General features: G+C 41.8%; 1 pseudogene across 1 annotated transcript; it reads right to left on the reverse strand.

The window, feature by feature from the left end:
* Window positions 1–585: 585 nt before the first annotated feature.
* On the reverse strand, window positions 586–15,439 carry LOC311098883 (coiled-coil domain-containing protein 13-like; annotated as a pseudogene). The gene is made up of 11 exons: window positions 15,392–15,439; window positions 15,101–15,178; window positions 14,487–14,663; window positions 13,609–13,794; window positions 12,767–12,870; window positions 12,520–12,577; window positions 12,238–12,384; window positions 11,715–11,905; window positions 10,789–11,002; window positions 5,919–5,967; window positions 586–661 (listed from the first exon to the last, which is right to left on the reverse strand). The product of its transcript is annotated as a coiled-coil domain-containing protein 13-like (transcript).
* Window positions 15,440–16,577: the final 1,138 nt, after the last annotated feature.

A 16,577-nucleotide genomic window follows, 5' to 3' on the forward strand; every position in this document is an offset into this window, starting at 1 on the left:
GGCTAAGCCACCTTTTCTTGTCAGTCTAAGGAGTCACTTAGGCAACTTAGGCTGCGTTCACACAGGCAGCCCAACTCTGATCTTTTGTTCCACTAATTGGTCTTTTGACCAATAATATCAGGATCTTTTCACATCAGATCTTTTTCAGAGCTGATCTGATTGTTCAAAAGACCAATTATTGAAAGAAAATATCAGAATTGGGCTGCTTGTCTAAACGCAGACAATGTCCTAGATCTAAGCTCTTGAATGTTAAGCTGTCATACTCTCTATGATGAACCCTTACAGGACGTGAGAGGCCTACAGTACTCAATACGATACATGAATGTGCTGCTCTTAGTTTGAATTAGGTTGCGTCTTGTCACGTAAGACAAGCCACAATTAAGGATTTCATAAAGGGGGCCAACAGCCTAGGTGTTTTTCTCAGTCTTAAAATACCTCACTCTGACATGTAAGTGCCCTTACAATGTGGTAAATAACTGCATTAAATTACTCATCAATCTCTTTTGAGTGTTTTGTATACTAGGAGATACCAATGAGCTCCTGATAATGGTCTTCGGGAATGTCAAATGGTGGAAAATGTACAGGTTATTTTGGATCTGGGTTGCGCTGGCAGCGTGAGGTAGTTAACTGGGTGACAACATCACTTCCTGTGGGCAGCCACCTGGAACACAAAAATAAAGGGGTTTAAATACACATCACTTAGATAAATTGTCCAATGGAAACGCCTGCTGATTTCACAGGGGCAATTAGTCACACCTGTGACAGAACAAGCGACACAATCTGGCCTGATTCTTCTGATGGTTAGATGGGAGGATAAAGGGGCTTACGTGACCTAAGTTACACAAGCAAATTAGTTGGAAAACAAAATATGATTGAAAGGTTGATACTGGTGATTTTCTTCCAAAATAGGTTATTTTTTTGTTTAGTCAAAATGTCTTTGATATAGATAGAAAGTGGTGATTAGTCAATAGTTATTTCAAGGCACCATACAAACATTTCATCACCTAGTTTTATAATCCCCTGAGCTCTAATATGATATGAGAGTCGATAACCACAGCATGAATGGCATTGAAGGAAGCTTTTGGACATTTGCTTGGTTACCAGAAGCAATAGCAGCGCAACAACTAAATGGATGTCAATGGTACCTTTTATTCAGCATTGTCCTTGGTGCTACAGATTTTGTCACACAATTGCACACACAATAAATGCTTTTCTCAATACAAATTGCTGTCATGACCAGCTCTCCACTCCAAGCCTTTGCTGTACTTTGTGTAGACACTAGACAGTGGGCAGGGTTTTGACTAGATGGTATACAGCTACAGACAGAATTGACTTTTTGTAGCAGGTTAGGAGAACTTACGCAGCAGGTTAGGAGAATTAACATAGTAGGTTAGGAGAAATAGGTTAAGGTTAGGAAAAGGGTTTGAGTTAGGGTTAGCTAAAATTATAAAATTCTCCCCGACCAGTAGACCTGCAGGCAACATGGGAAATGCAGATAATTGGCCAACTAGGTTTTATTCTCTATAGTCGCAAGATGCGAGGGGGCAGCTGTCATCCTCATAGCTCACAACAGGAAGTAGGCAGCAGTCACGCACAAAGATGTGTTGATATTCTGTTCTCTGACAGCTAGGTCTGGAACAACATGTTCGTGGAGGAGGATTTCCCTCATGCTCTTTTCTTCTTCATGACAGTGACCATTATGGTATTTTTCTATATATAGAACCATTACATATTTATTTGTCACAATGTCAGTGTTACAGTGGGGAGAACAAGTATTTGATACACTGCCGATTTTGCAGGTTTTCCTACTTACAAAGCATGTAGAGGTCTGTAATTTTTATCATAGGTACACTTCAACTGTGAGAGACGGAATCTAAAACAAAATCCAGAAAATCACATTGTATGATTTTTAAGTAATTAATTTGCATTTTATTGCATGCCATAAGTATTTGATCACCTACCAACCAGTAAGAATTCCGGCTCTCACAGACCTGTTAGTTTGTCTTTAAGAAGCCCTCCTGTTCTCCACTCATTACCTGTATTAACTGCACCTGTTTGAACTCGTTACCTGTATAAAAGACACCTGTCCACACACAATCAAACAGACTCCAACCTCTCCACAATGGCCAAGACCAGAGAGCTGTGTAAGGACATCAGGGATAAAATTGTAGACCTGCACAAGGCTGGGATGGGCTACAGGACAATAGGCAAGCAGCTTGGTGAGAAGGCAACTGTTGGCGTAATTATTAGAAAATGGAAGAAGTTCAAGATGACGGTCAATCACCCTCGGTCTGGGGCTCCATGCAAGATCTTACCTCGTGGGGCATCAATGATCATGAGGAAGGTGAGGGATCAGCCCAGAACTACACGGCAGGACCTGGTCAATGACCTGAAGAGAGCTGGGACCACAGTCTCAAAGAAAACCATTAGTAACACACTACGCCGTCATGGATTAAAATCCTGCAGCACACGCAAGGTCCTCCTGCTCAAGCCAGCGCATGTCCAGGCCCGTCTGAAGTTTGCCAATGACCATCTGGATGATCCAGAGGAGGAATGGGAGAAGGTCATGTGGTCTGATGAGACAAAAATATAGCTTTTTGGTCTAAACTCCACTCGCCGTGTTTGGAGGAAGAAGAAGGATGAGTACAACCCCAAGAACAGCATCCCAACCGTGAAGCATGGACGTGGAAACATCATTCTTTGGGGATGCTTTTCTGCAAAGGGGACAGGACGACTGCACCATATTGAGGGGAGGATGGATGGGGCCATGTATCGTGAGATCTTGGCCAACAACCTCCTTCCCTCAGTAAGAGCATTGAAGATGGGTCGTGGCTGGGTCTTTCAGCATGACAACGACCCAAAACACACAGCCAGGGCAACTAAGGAGTGGCTCCGTAAGAAGCATCTCAAGGTCCTGGAGTGGCCTAGCCAGTCTCCAGACCTGAACCCAATAGAAAATCTTTGGAGGGAGCTGAAAGTCCGTATTGCCCAGCGATAGCCCCGAAACCTGAAGGATCTGAAGAAGGTCTGTATGGAGGTGTGGGCCAAAATCCCTGCTGCAGTGTATGCAAACCTGGTCAAGACCTACAGGAAACGTATGATCTCTGTAATTGCAAACAAAGGTTTCTGTACCAAATATTAAGTTCTGCTTTTCTGATGTATCAAATACTTATGTCATGCAATAAAATGCAAATTAATTACTTAAAAATCATACAATGTGATTTTCTGGATTTTTGTTTTAGATTCCGTCTCTCACAGTTGAAGTGTACCTATGATAAAAATGACAGACCTCTACATGCTTTGTAAGTAGGAAAACCTGCAAAATCGGCAGTGTATCAAATACTTGTTCTCCCCACTGTATATACTGTAGCTATATACTGTATCCTTATTTCTTGCGAAAGTATTCACACCCATTGGCATTTTTCCTATTTTCTTGCCTTACAACCTGGAATTAAAATTGATTTTTTGGGGGTTTGTATCATTTGATTTACACAACATGCTTACCACTTTGAAGATGCTAAATACTTTTTTTGTGTGAAACAAACAAGAAATAAGAAAAAAAAACAGAACTTGAGCGTGCATAACTATTCAACCCCCAAAGTCAATACTTTGTAGAGCCACCTTTTGCAGCAATTACAGCTGCAAGTCTCTTGGGGTATGTCTCTATAAGCTTGGCACATCTAGCCACTGGGATTTTTGCCCATTCTTCAAGGCAAAACTGCTCCAGCTCCTTCAAGTTGGATGGGTTCCGCTGGTGTACAGCAATCTTTAAGTCATACCATAGATTTCCAATTGGATTGAGGTCTGGGCTTTGACTAGGTCATTCCAAGACATTTAAATGTTTCCCCTTAAACCACTCAAGTGTTGCTTAAGCAGCATGCTTAGGGCCATTGTCCTGCTGGAAGGTGAACCTCCGTCCCAGTCTCAAATCTCTGGAAGTCTGAAACAGGTTTCCCTCAAGAATGTCCCTGTATTTAGCGCCATCCATCATTCCTTCAATTCTGACCAGTTTCCCAGTCCCTGCCGATGAAAAACATTCCCACATCATGATGCTGCCACCACCATGATTCACTCTGGAGATGGTGTTATCGGGGTGATGAGAAGTGTTGGGTTTGCGTCAGACATAGCGCATTTTCCTTGATGGCCAAAAAGCTCAATTTTAGTCTCATCTGACCAGAGTACCTTCTTCCATATGTTTGGGGAGTCTCCCACATGGCTTTTGGTGAACACCAAATGTGTTTGCTTATTTCTTTCTTTAAGCAATGGCTTTTTTCTGGCCACTCTTCCGTAAAGCCCAGCTCTGTGGAGTGTACGGCTTAAAGTGGTCCTATGGACAGATACTCCAATCTCCGATGTGGAGCTTTGCAGCTCCTTCAGGGTTATCTTTGGTCTCTTTGTTGCCTCTATGATTAATACCCTCCTTGCCTGGTCCGTGTGTTTTGGTGGGCGGCCCTCTCTTGGCAGGTTTGTTGTGGTGCCATATTCTTTCCATTTTTTTATAATGGATTTAATGGTGCTCCATGGGATGTTCAAAGTTTCAGATTTTTTTTTATAACCTAACCCTGATCTGTACTTCTCCACAACTTTGTCCCTGACCTGTTTGGAGAGCTCTTTGGTCTTCATGGTGCCGCTTGCTTGGTGGTGCCCCTTGCTTAGTGGTGTTGCAGACTCTGGGGCCTTTCAGAACAGGTATACTGAGATCATGTGACACTTAGTTGCACACAGGTGGACTTTATTTAACTAATTATGTGACTTCTGAAGGTAATTTGTTGCACCAGATCTTATTTAGGGGCTTCATAGCAAAGGGGGTGAATACATATGCACATACCACTTTTCCGTTATTTATTCTTTAGAATTTTTTGAAACAAGTTATTTTTTTAATTTCACTTCACCAATTTGGACTATTTTGTGTATGTCCATTACATGAAATCCAAATAAAATCCATTTAAATTTCAGGTTGTAATGCAACAAAATAGGAAAAACGCCAAGGGGGATGAATACAGGCTACTGTGCATTGCGAAATAGGGTTCTTCACTGTTTGACCCTGTGTACTTTGCACCCTGACTTCTCCTTCGACCTCCTCTTCCTCAGATCAAGTGGATTACATAAAGTGCTAGAAGCACACACACACACACACACACACACACACACACACACACACACACACACACACACACACACACACACACACACACACAAGGAGCAACATTTAACTTAAGGCCATTAAAGCCTGGGACCAGGAAGTAGAGGACAGAGCAAGGTGAGAAACAGGAAGTGCCCTCTGGAAACACTTGAATAAATGTAGTCTGACAATAATGTATTACTGTATATGACCTTCAGTGATTGGATCCATCTAACATGAAGACCTTGAGATGCTGTACGTGAGCAGATGTTGTCCTTTTGACAGCTGCTTTTGACAGCATCATTAGTCTATGAATTATTAATCTGACAATTTTCAGGGGATCTGACATGTCCTGGTCTGATCTATTCCTCCTTCAGACTGAGATCAGCGTTCTTATCTGAGCTGGGACTGGAATGACAAACTGATTTCTACGACCACTGAGAGAGCTTGACAAGCCAAGATAACCAAAGAAAATAGCAAGTGAAACATGCAAAAACTGGGAAATACCTCTAGCCTGCACTCTTAAAATACAAATGAAAATAACTTTGAGGAAAGAGAGTATTCCCTTGATCAATGGTACTCCGTTTGCTATAAAAAAGGTCATTCCCCTGTATCTGTTTTACCACGGCACCGTGATATAACACAACACCAGTCATATCCACCAACCATCTGTCGGTGGGGCGTCATGGACAGCAGTGTGTGCATGTGTAGAGGAGTTGAGCTAAAATGGTCGCCATTTCTGATCCCCATTTATCCTGCCTTGCTTGTTTAAAAGATGACTCATGGCTGCTCTCACCTGTCAACTGGGGTACAGAGGATATCTGCATCAGTGGCTATGGCTATCGCTGTGGCAGACACAACATAGTCAGTGATTCAGACTTCCAGGCAGCTTGAGTTCGGCCTATTCATCCTTACTACCTCAGCCATAAAAAAGTATATACCCTTTCCCATGAGTGGGATTATTGGTAATAATGTGTGTGGTGTCTTCTCAGTGAAAGGTGAAATAGGTCAGAGATAATTTTCCAAAAGGATTGCTTTGATGGTAGCCTCTGTCACAGGCTATTATGATAGAGTTGGGGTCAGCTGCCAAGGTGTGCATCCGTTGAAATCTGATAAAAGAAGGTATAAAAACAGGTAGAACGAGAGGACAGAGTCATTTGAGGACAAAACAGAGGAAATGTCCAAGATAACATACTGGTATATTGCAGCCTGGGGTTTAGCAATTTGACAAAATACGTGAGTTACGCAAAATGGGTGCTCCCAATCATTTTCAGAATAAAAGTGTTTATTTGTAGACTCCAACATTGCTATTCGTTGAGGCCTCAGACAACATCTTATCTTTGATTATTTCCCAGAAATGTTTTCTTCCTGGAAAGAAAAGCAGTGCTTGTTGTACCTGTTGAAAAGACAAGATAAGTCTGGAACACATAGGCTATGAATACAAATTGGTAATTGAAGGGATAATCTGATTTATTAGAATAGAAAGCTGCACAAATTAATGTATTTTGTCATAGTGAAATCAGATGAGATGTTCATCACATGAAATTAAAAGATAATTAATTGTCAAAATCATTTCATCAGAGGTGGAAAATGGAAATACAGAATTGACCATACTGCCATCTAGTGATATGCACTGAATGTAAATTGTGACCCTGCACAGGCCTACTCAGGGCCAGCTTGTCCCGTCTGTTTGTGCTTAAGCCAAGTCTCTGTGTATTATATATATATATATATATATATATATTATCATTCCAAAGATGAGTTGGCTACAGCACAGTATGGCTAGTACTGTTTAGGCGCAGAGCTGGTTTGTGTGCGCAGTTTAAAAACCTGAGAACTTCCCTTTTAAAATCAAAGACAGGGAGTGACTGACTGTGATATCAACATCTGTCTATCTATACTGTACATCATGATATATTGAATATCATGTCAAGATCAGTTTCAATTACCTTGTCCAAGTCACCTAGGGCAAAACGCCAATGAAGGTTATTGCATTAGATTTTTTCTTTCCATTTAACCCGACCTTTGTTTCTCTCTATCTAGCCTATATACCTTTGTGGTAAAACCACAGTCTTGGCTTGCTTTCCTCCCTACTTACTGTAAATGACAAGATTAGGACTCATCTGGGGCAGAATATATATTTTCTTTCCATTGCATGTAAATGAGAAAGTTGTTACAGTAGGAATGAATGGACTCATAGAGGGGCACACATACCATCCGTTCGTTTTCAGGGCCTAGAGAAATGTTCACACACACACAGTATCCCTCAAATACTGATGGCTAACTTTAACCTCTGCGTTCACAGCTTGGGTTGTTGACTTTAGTTTCTGGATGCAGTCAATGGTCTGGAGGAAGCAATGATCCAGAACGAGGGGGAACACCTCTGAGGAGAATGATGGAGAAAGGAGTCATTGAAACCTGGAATGACAAATAGGTCAGCCTGTTTACGTACTGCTGTGTTTACACAAACTTATGTTTGGCTTAGTGGGTTATTGGGCATTTTGGAATAAATCTACACCTTTCTGCGTAATCCAACTTTCATACAACAACATTAAAACTGTTTGGCTGAAATGTAATTTATTTGAAAGTGATGACAGTGACACCCCTTTAATTACTGAAGTCATCAGGAATAGGCATATTAATGCTAATGCTGCATTTGTAAACAAGTGAGAGGTGGGAATTGACCAGCTGTGAAGTCGTAAATACCAGTTGGATGCATTCACGTGCTAATGACCAATAAGCTACATAAACCATAAACTAAAAGTACAGCTATCATGCTTGTAAACAAATTATAGTGTTCAAAAACCATATTAGTCAATTGCTTTTTATAAATAATGTTTTGTTGCTTCATTTAACTGCCGAAAATGCTGTTATCGAGGTCATTTCCTTAGTAGGTGATGTCAGAGGTCAGAATGTGGGAGAAGTGGGTGAAGTGGGTCAGGATAGAGGAGTTTCCCACTAGTAATTTACCAGTTGGATGGCCGTTGAAGATTTTTCCCAGTCGTATGTGGTAAATTCCCACTTCCCACTTGGTTACGTATGCAGCATTAGACAACATGTGGGTTTGCTACTTGGCGACATACAGGAGTGACTGACAGCTCATTTAAGTTGCATATGAATGCAATATAATGTTATAATTGTATTCATATGTAACCTACACAGAGAGTAAAAAAACATTAGTTCCGTGTGGCCCAGCTGGTAGAGCATGGCGCTTGCAGTGCCAGGGTTGTTGCTTCGATTCCCACGGAGGACGAGTACGATGAATGTATCCATTGAATACTGTAAGTTGCTCTGGATAAGAGCGTCTGCTAAAATGTAATTAGGAAGACATGCTTTTTCCATGATCCTGCTAAATCCATTTCAATCAGTGCAAATGATGGGGAGTTGACAGGTTAAAGAAGGATATTTGAGACATGGATTGTGTGCCATTCAAAGGGTGAATGGGCAAGACAAAAGTGCCTTTGAACAGGGTATGGTAGTAGGTGCCAGGCGCACCAGTTTGAGAGTGTCAAGAACTGCAACGCTGCTGGGTGTTTCACACTCAACAGTTACCCGTGTGTATCAAGAATGGTCCACCACCCAAAGGACACATTTTTACATTTTTTGTCATTTAGCAGACACTCTTATCCAGAGTGACTTACAGGAGCAATTAGGGTTAAGTGCCTTGCTCAAGGGCACATCGAAAGATTTTTCACCTAGTCAGCTCGGGGATTAGAACCAGCAACCTTTCCTTTAATGGCACAACACTCTTAACCACTAAGCTAACTGCCGCCAGCCACGTTAAGACACCCAGCCAACTCGACACAACTGTGGGAAGCATTGGAGTCAACATGGGTCAGCAACCCTATGGAACGCTTTCAACACCTTGTAGTCCATGCCCAGACGAATTGAGGCTGTTCTGAGGGCAAAAGGGGGTGCAACTCAATATTAAAAAGGTGGTCCTAATGTTTTGTACACTCAGTGTATACAGTATGAGCTATCAGTCACTAACTGTAGTGAGCAATTAGTTTAGAAGAAATCATGGTTTAATTTGTGCAGATTGATGTTGAGAAGGGATCCCAATCAAAATCATGGATGTTTGGTATAGCATAACAGTGTCAAATTGGTTATTGAGGAATATTCAGCATGCACACATCATCCATTGAGTAGCCTACACATAACATATCAGACTTTGTCATATGATCATTTGAGAATGTTTCTATATCGTGATGATGCAGTTATTGCATATGATAACAATTTGCTCCATCAACAAAAGCTGTGAAGTTACTTTGATACAAAACCTGGCACCGTTGCGGTGAGAGCCTAAAGTAGCAAGTAAAGCCCTTTGCTTTCTTTGTTGTCTTACCTAGACAAAGTCACAGCTAAGTAAAACACTGCTAGTAGTACACTACATAGAGAGAGTGCCTCACCTTCGACCCTAGGAGGTGTGCATTGCAACACAAGCAGTGTTTTGTTTTGTTTCTCGCAGTATAAAGGCTTTCTTCATCATGTCCTAAAGTCTGATATTTTTGTCTTGTGGCACTTTTTCTCTCTTTCGCTCAGTCCAGCCGGGACCCGCCAATCCCACACAGGTTTCTGGGAGAAATAGTGCAGTATTTCAAGCAGCACACTAACTCAGCCATGGGTTTAAATTAAGCATGATGTGGAGGGACGGGGAGGGAGAGCAGGGGGTTCTGCTGAAATCCTTTTGGCTAACTCCCACAAGGATACACAGTCCAGTGGACAGATCTTTGGAATCCACTAGTGGAATGAGATGCACAGGTCATATACTGTAGATACAGTATGCATTGAGAACATGCTCTAGGGAACCTGTAGAGCGGCAGAGTGGGGAGTTTGTGTAGCTTTAAATCTGCATTCGTTTTCAACCACTATTCCCCCACATCTGGTTTTAAGTCAGAAGTGATTATCCGCGATAGCTCTGAATATTTTCGAACTATTGAGTGACTTTACTTTATTTACTATTTGGTTTGGGGCTGTCAAATATTTATGTGTGATACTGTAGCCAAGTCTAACTAAACATTACCATCTTAGCTGTGACAGTGAATTTTTTTTAAATATATTTGGGTGTCAAATGTCCTTTCATTTATCAAATAAAAATAATATTTCTGTTGCTTTGTTGCTATAACATGTTGACGACTCCATTGGTGGAATACAAACACACTGCGGCTCTCTATAATATATCTTACAAACACATCGAGAGACTGCTAGAGGTGCTAAGACGAGTACATACTATTTTAATACGATATGAAAGTGACATTTAGAAAAGAAAAGCACCTATGGACAAGTCTATCCATAGACAACAAATCATACAGACACATTCTATAAGCACTGATTAGTCATGCAATCAACAGTAGGAGCCACTCTGTGACTTAATGTCAAGGTTGATAAGCCTTTTGGTCCTCAGGGGCCTAGTTGGCTTTGATTGGCTAGTTGGCTTTGATTGGCTTGCTCATATTCACTACATGGGGGCCATCAAAGTAGGTAATTATCTTTTCGGGGTGAACAGGGTTAGCAGGGAGCAGTCAGGAGACCAGGAACCAGTAATGACTGGTAATTGTACAGACAGGCCTGCTCCACTCATGTTCTTCCTCAGAGCTGATATGACTGGACGTTGTTGAAGTCCAGCAGCCAGCCAGGGCCTATTATAATATAGCTAGCTAACTAACTCCCCTGGTTTGTGTCCCTGTCCTACTTGTGTTGTCGCAGCACCTGCAGGAAGACGTGCTTGACTTGGTTCATCATGTCACTGCAGAGCTGCAGGTCCTCAGCCTTGGCCTGGAGAGTGCGCCTCAGCTCAGCCACTCAGAGCCTCGTTCTCCCCTGCAGCACCGCCAGCCTGGGGGACAGAGGGAGGGAAACACACAACAACATGGTGGTGTGCTCCACTCATTTAGGAGTTTGTAATGTATGAATATCCTCTGCGTTTTTCCAGCTGTTCTTATTCTTCATAGAAAGCAAAACTCCAATGTATACATATGTGATGCATCTGGCTTTGTTTCCCCAATTGGGATTATACATACATTTACATTTTAGTCATTTAGCAGACGCTCTTATCCAGAGAGACTTACAGTAGTGAGTGCATACATTTTCAAACTTTTTTCATACCCATGCCCCATGCTTTATCAACTGAGCTACACAGGAACACCGTATTGTATACTGTGTAAGTATTTCTAGTATATTAGTTATGTAGGCCTCCTGTAGCTCAGTTGGTAGAGCATGGCGCTTGCAACGCCAGGGTTGTGGGTTTGATTCCCACGGGGGGCCAGTATGAAAAATGTATTCACTCACTAACTAACTGTAAGTCGCTCTGGATAAGAGCATCTGCTAAATGACAAAAATGTAAAATATTCTGTAGTCTTGTGTGTGATCTCACTGAAGACTTTAAGAATTCAACAGAGGTTGACAGTTTGTTTCTCCAGGCAGTGAGACCGACAGGGTCACCACCCAGGACTTCCAGGAGAGATGGAAGACAAAAAAAACACTAAGTCAGACTCACTGGGTAGTTAGTTCAGGCCTGGGAGAGGAGGAAAAACAACAAATAAGAGAAATAGCAGGTATGGATCAATATAAATCCCATTCTCAGTCTTGTTACTGTGCTATTGATCAGTGTGCCTAATCCAAGACTTATCTCCAGTGCCCTTCTTGCTAGTTTTCCTGGGAGTCAATCCTTTGGCCAGATCCAGCTTTTCCTTCTCTAGCTGCTGCTGTAGGGATACGGCCCTTCTGCGTTCTCCCTGGAATTTTTGCTCTGCCCCTAGGCACCCCTGCTTCACTTCCTCCTCCCTGTCACATCAATCACACCAGCCCAGTCTCTCACTACAACTGTGTGATCATCATGAAAATCCCCATCAGGTACTGTAAAACTAGCAATTACAAAGTAAGGAGGGTTTCATTTCCATGGCGGAGAGATGTAAAAACACATAGATTAACAGAGAGGTTGAAAGAAAACACACATAACTCTGCTGATGCAATGGTTTGAAAGCAGTGATAAAAGAAGAAAACAAAAAGTCCCACACAAAATATTAGCATTCTAAACACCCACTCGGAAACTAAACTAACATACTGTACACAATACACCCCAAAAATAAAACACATTGGGTTGCTGTATGTAATACCTGGATTGCTGAAGCTTTAATAGCTCTAGGAGCCTATCTCTCTCCACACAGGCAGCCTCACAGAGGGTCCGGGACTCTGTACACTGGGAATTCAGGGACCTCACCTCCTCTGAACAGTGCTGACAACCCGAAGGAGCTCCTGCATCTCTGAGATAGGAGTAGTAAGCTGTATCAGTAAGTGCAGTCCACCATAAACAGCTTTTATTGTTGTACTAATAACAGTTATTATCAGAGAGAGGGATAGGATGATTTGTACCAGACATTGCTGAGGCTAAGACTTACCTGACCTCTAAACTGATCCCAGCTGCTGATACCACTCGTTTATGTCCAGGTTTATATGGGAGAAGAAAAATACATTGAGAAAATGTATAATGCATCAATATAGTCATTCTACAATCAATGACACTATCAACAGATAGTAGGCAAGTTAGAGAAATCATATGTACAGGAAATATACATGGTCATGGATGTACTATAATATTTGACATGACACAAGATTATCTTATATTTATGATTTCCACATTAACACATACCGGGGCTGAGTTTATCCTCTTACTGCTGTCTCCCCCTGCTGTCGAAGGCCTGGAACTGCCAGTGGTAGTCTTGGGGGCCTGACTGACCACCATCCTCTCTCTGCAACACATTTACAAAGTCCATTCTGTTTCAATTCCTGTCCTGAATTCCATAGGGCAGTTTCATTTGAATACATGCTCTTCACCATATAGCATCCTGGTGCTGGTGCCAAAACTCTCAGACAACCCTGTGAGTTGTCTAATAGCGCCGTCGTCAATTGAGGTATTTATATCCCCTCCTCCAGCTCTTTCACTTTGGCCTCCCTCTCTAAAGGTATTTATATCCCCTCCTCCAGCTCTTTCACTTTGGCCTCCCTCTCTAAAGGTATTTATATCCCCTCTTCCAGCTCTTTCACTTTGGCCTCCCTCTCTAAAGGTATTTATATCCCCTCCTCCAGCTCTTTCACTTTGGCCTCCCTCTCTAAAGGTATTTATATCCCCTCCTCCAGCTCTTTCACTTTGGCCTCCCTCTCTAAAGGTATTTTTATCCCTTCCTCCAGCTCTTTCACGTTGGCCTCCCTCTCTAAAGGTATTTATATCCCCTTCTCCAGCTCTTTCACTTTGGCCTCCCTCTCTAAATGTATTTATATCCCCTCCTCCAGCTCTTTCACTTTGGCCTCCCTCTCTGAAATTATTTGTATCCCTTCCTCCAGCTCTTTCACTTTGGCCTCCCTCTCTAAAGGTATTTTTCTCCTCTCCTCCAGCTCTTTCACTTTGGCCTCCCTCTCTGAAGGTATTTTTAGCTTATAGGACAGTTGTTGTCTCCCAATCTCCCATTTCAGAATCACAGGTAGCTTACCTTTAAGGACAGTTGCTATATCTCATCCTCCAACTCTTTGACTTTGGCCTCCCTCTTGGAGACCATGTGTTTGAGCTGCTGGATGAGGGATGTGTGTCTCTGGGCCCCGCTGCTCAGCTACTGCCCCAGGTTCTGCTGGCTCTCCTTGGTCTGCACGTCCTGTTGGCTCAGCCTGCCCAGCACCTCCTGCACGGCAGGGCAGGGGAGGGGAGGGGGCAGGGGAGAGGGTTAGGGGGACAGGGGAGAGGGGACAGGATTAGGAGGAAATGGTTAGGGGCAAGGAAGGGGACAGGGAGATAGGGTTGGAGTGAGGAGGGGGAGGACATGTCAAGGGACACTTCACTATCAGGGGACCCTTCACTCTATGAACTTCTGTGTACTAGTGTATGTGTTGGTAAGCATCAGCATATTACTAACTAAAGAGTAATGTTTAATTACTCTGTGATATGTATTTGTATTTGCTGTTGGCAATTGCAGTAGGCCTACAGCATTAACATACTGTTGTTAAGTAAAGAGTACCTGATGCATGATAAGTAGTGTTTATAATCAAGACTAATATTAGACATAAAGGCTATGGTAGGATTTCATTTACATTGATCCTGGAGGGAGCACCTAACCAGAGGTTTATAAGCTTACTATACATACCCTAACAAACCATGATCATCTCGACTGAAGACATCTACATAATATAACTAACATGAGGCACATGATGCTGTCTCAAAGTTTTAATCTGATATACCAATACACCTGGGTCCATACATTAAATACTTATCTTTAGAATGGAATAGTCCCAAAAGTGCAAACCCTGCTAATCTGAAGCAGCATCACTCGAAGCAGTTCAAAGAAAACAAATACTATTTGAATACAGGTCTGCTTACATACCAGTAGAGCTGGTGGAGTAAAACATTACTCCACCAGCTTATCATCATGTTTTCTTTTGTCCAGCAGGTTGGAGATCTGGGCCTTCAGTGATTTCATCTCAGTGCTCAGGTTCTTGTTTCTGACCTTGGACCCTTCCTCCTCTTCTTCACGTCCTCGTGGTCCTTCATGAGGCTCTAGGTCCCAAACCTGGGGACAAAACCAAAGGAGACACATTAAGATGACTACATTGTAGTCTACAAATCACATTGTATGTTAATGACTTATGTGATCAAATCAAATCAAAGTTAATTGTTCGCGTACAGTTTAGCAGAGGTTATAGCGGGTGCAACGAAATGCTTATGTTACTAGCGCAATATTTTATGCCTCGAAAGCTTTCAATGACAGCAGTCAGTCAGCCCACCCTGCTCTGGAGAGACAGTATCTGCTGGGAGTGACCTCTACAGATCCCTGGGCTGGTCAGTAGCTGCTGGATGCCTCACCGGATAACACCTACAGTAGTATGAACAAACCCAGGCATGGAATAGTATTTAATAAGCTTTGAAATGTTTCAACTATTAACAAACACCTCTAATGATTATTTTGTAACAATCAAAACAATCCTTATACACACCTTCTGAGCTATTCTCAATTCCTGTTTGACAGCTTGAATCTGGTTGGGCAGCAGATAGTTTTTCCTGTAGAGACTGTTCTGTTGGTGAGAGGAACGCAGTCATAGCTGTCACTGACAAGTCACAATATTAATACCAATACAATTAGCTTCAAATAAACATATACAAAAGTTTTACTAAATTGCATTTCAATGAAAGCTACAACAACACAAGCATTTCTATGTGGCAGAGTTCCCTTGAGTATTGGCTCATATTTGTTCATGACTTAAAAATCTGTCATTAAGGCTAATTACCTCCTGGAAGTCATGGGATGACCTCACTTCCTGTGGCTTTACATCCATCTTTTTCCCAGGAGGACTGAGCAGCAAAGATCTAAAGTATTTACCATAATTTCAATTATTTTAATCAATTATGCATTCAGTCAAGAGCTTACATCAGTCTATAAAGCAATACCGCTGACAAATGGCTGATTGGGTCAACAAGTGGAAATTCTTTGGCATTTATGCATGAAGTTGGGATTTTCAATCCTGTCATGACTGTCCTGTGAGGATCCAAATAGGTCAGATCAGGTTTGCAATTAATAACTTCAACCAGACCCCCTCTCACCCGCAGAGGGGGGGAGGAGGGAACTGGTGGGGGGGTTGACACCTCACGCCCTGTTGTAAATCAAGGAGAGAAGATTCAGGTCTCCCTCTCCAATGTTCACCAGAGAAATGTGCCTTTGTTTCCACAGACCTTTCCCGCCAAAACTCTAACACGTTCTAAAGCGAATACTGGAACAATATTTCTAACATAGAACGTGGGGAAGGCCATGTTGTTGTCATTCTGCTAGGGATCTGTTTTCTCCAGTCAATAACCAGTGCAGAGTGTGTATGTTTATCCTGTGTTCCCATTTAATTAGCTAGTAAATTAATAATTAAACCAATTTGTGTAGTACTGAATCAGATGCAAGGAGGTTACGACGTTCAGAATGATGATATGATACGAGGTTATGATTAATAAGTTGACTGTTTATAGATGTGATTGGTAAAGACCTTTTAGAGTTTAATTCAGGAGATGGTAACTCTTTAAAGAACCGCTCTCGTGTTGCCCCAGATACTAATGAGTTAATTGTTACATGATTAATTTAATCGGGTAACAATTAAACATAGTTAGTTAAATAGAGATAATTCTTCAGATTAATGTTAATGTCACGTCACGACAATCCAAATATCACTGTCAATGAACAGACTGGTTATGAGATGGAATTCTGTTTGTTAGAGTTGTTGATTCGTTGCTATAGCAAACTCAAGTAGCCTATAGCAACCTCAAATGTTAATATTGATAAGTTCTTCAAACATCCCATTTACCTATTTTTCAAGCTCTTTTACTATGTTTCTTTATTTTTATTTTATTTATTAAGGATCCCCATTACTCTTCCTGGGGTCCAGCAACATTAAGACGTTTATATACAGTTACAAATATTATATGACATTACAT

This window comes from Coregonus lavaretus, assembly GCF_964263955.1.
Source record: "Coregonus lavaretus genome assembly, chromosome: 23".
NCBI lineage: Eukaryota > Metazoa > Chordata > Actinopteri > Salmoniformes > Salmonidae > Coregonus > Coregonus lavaretus.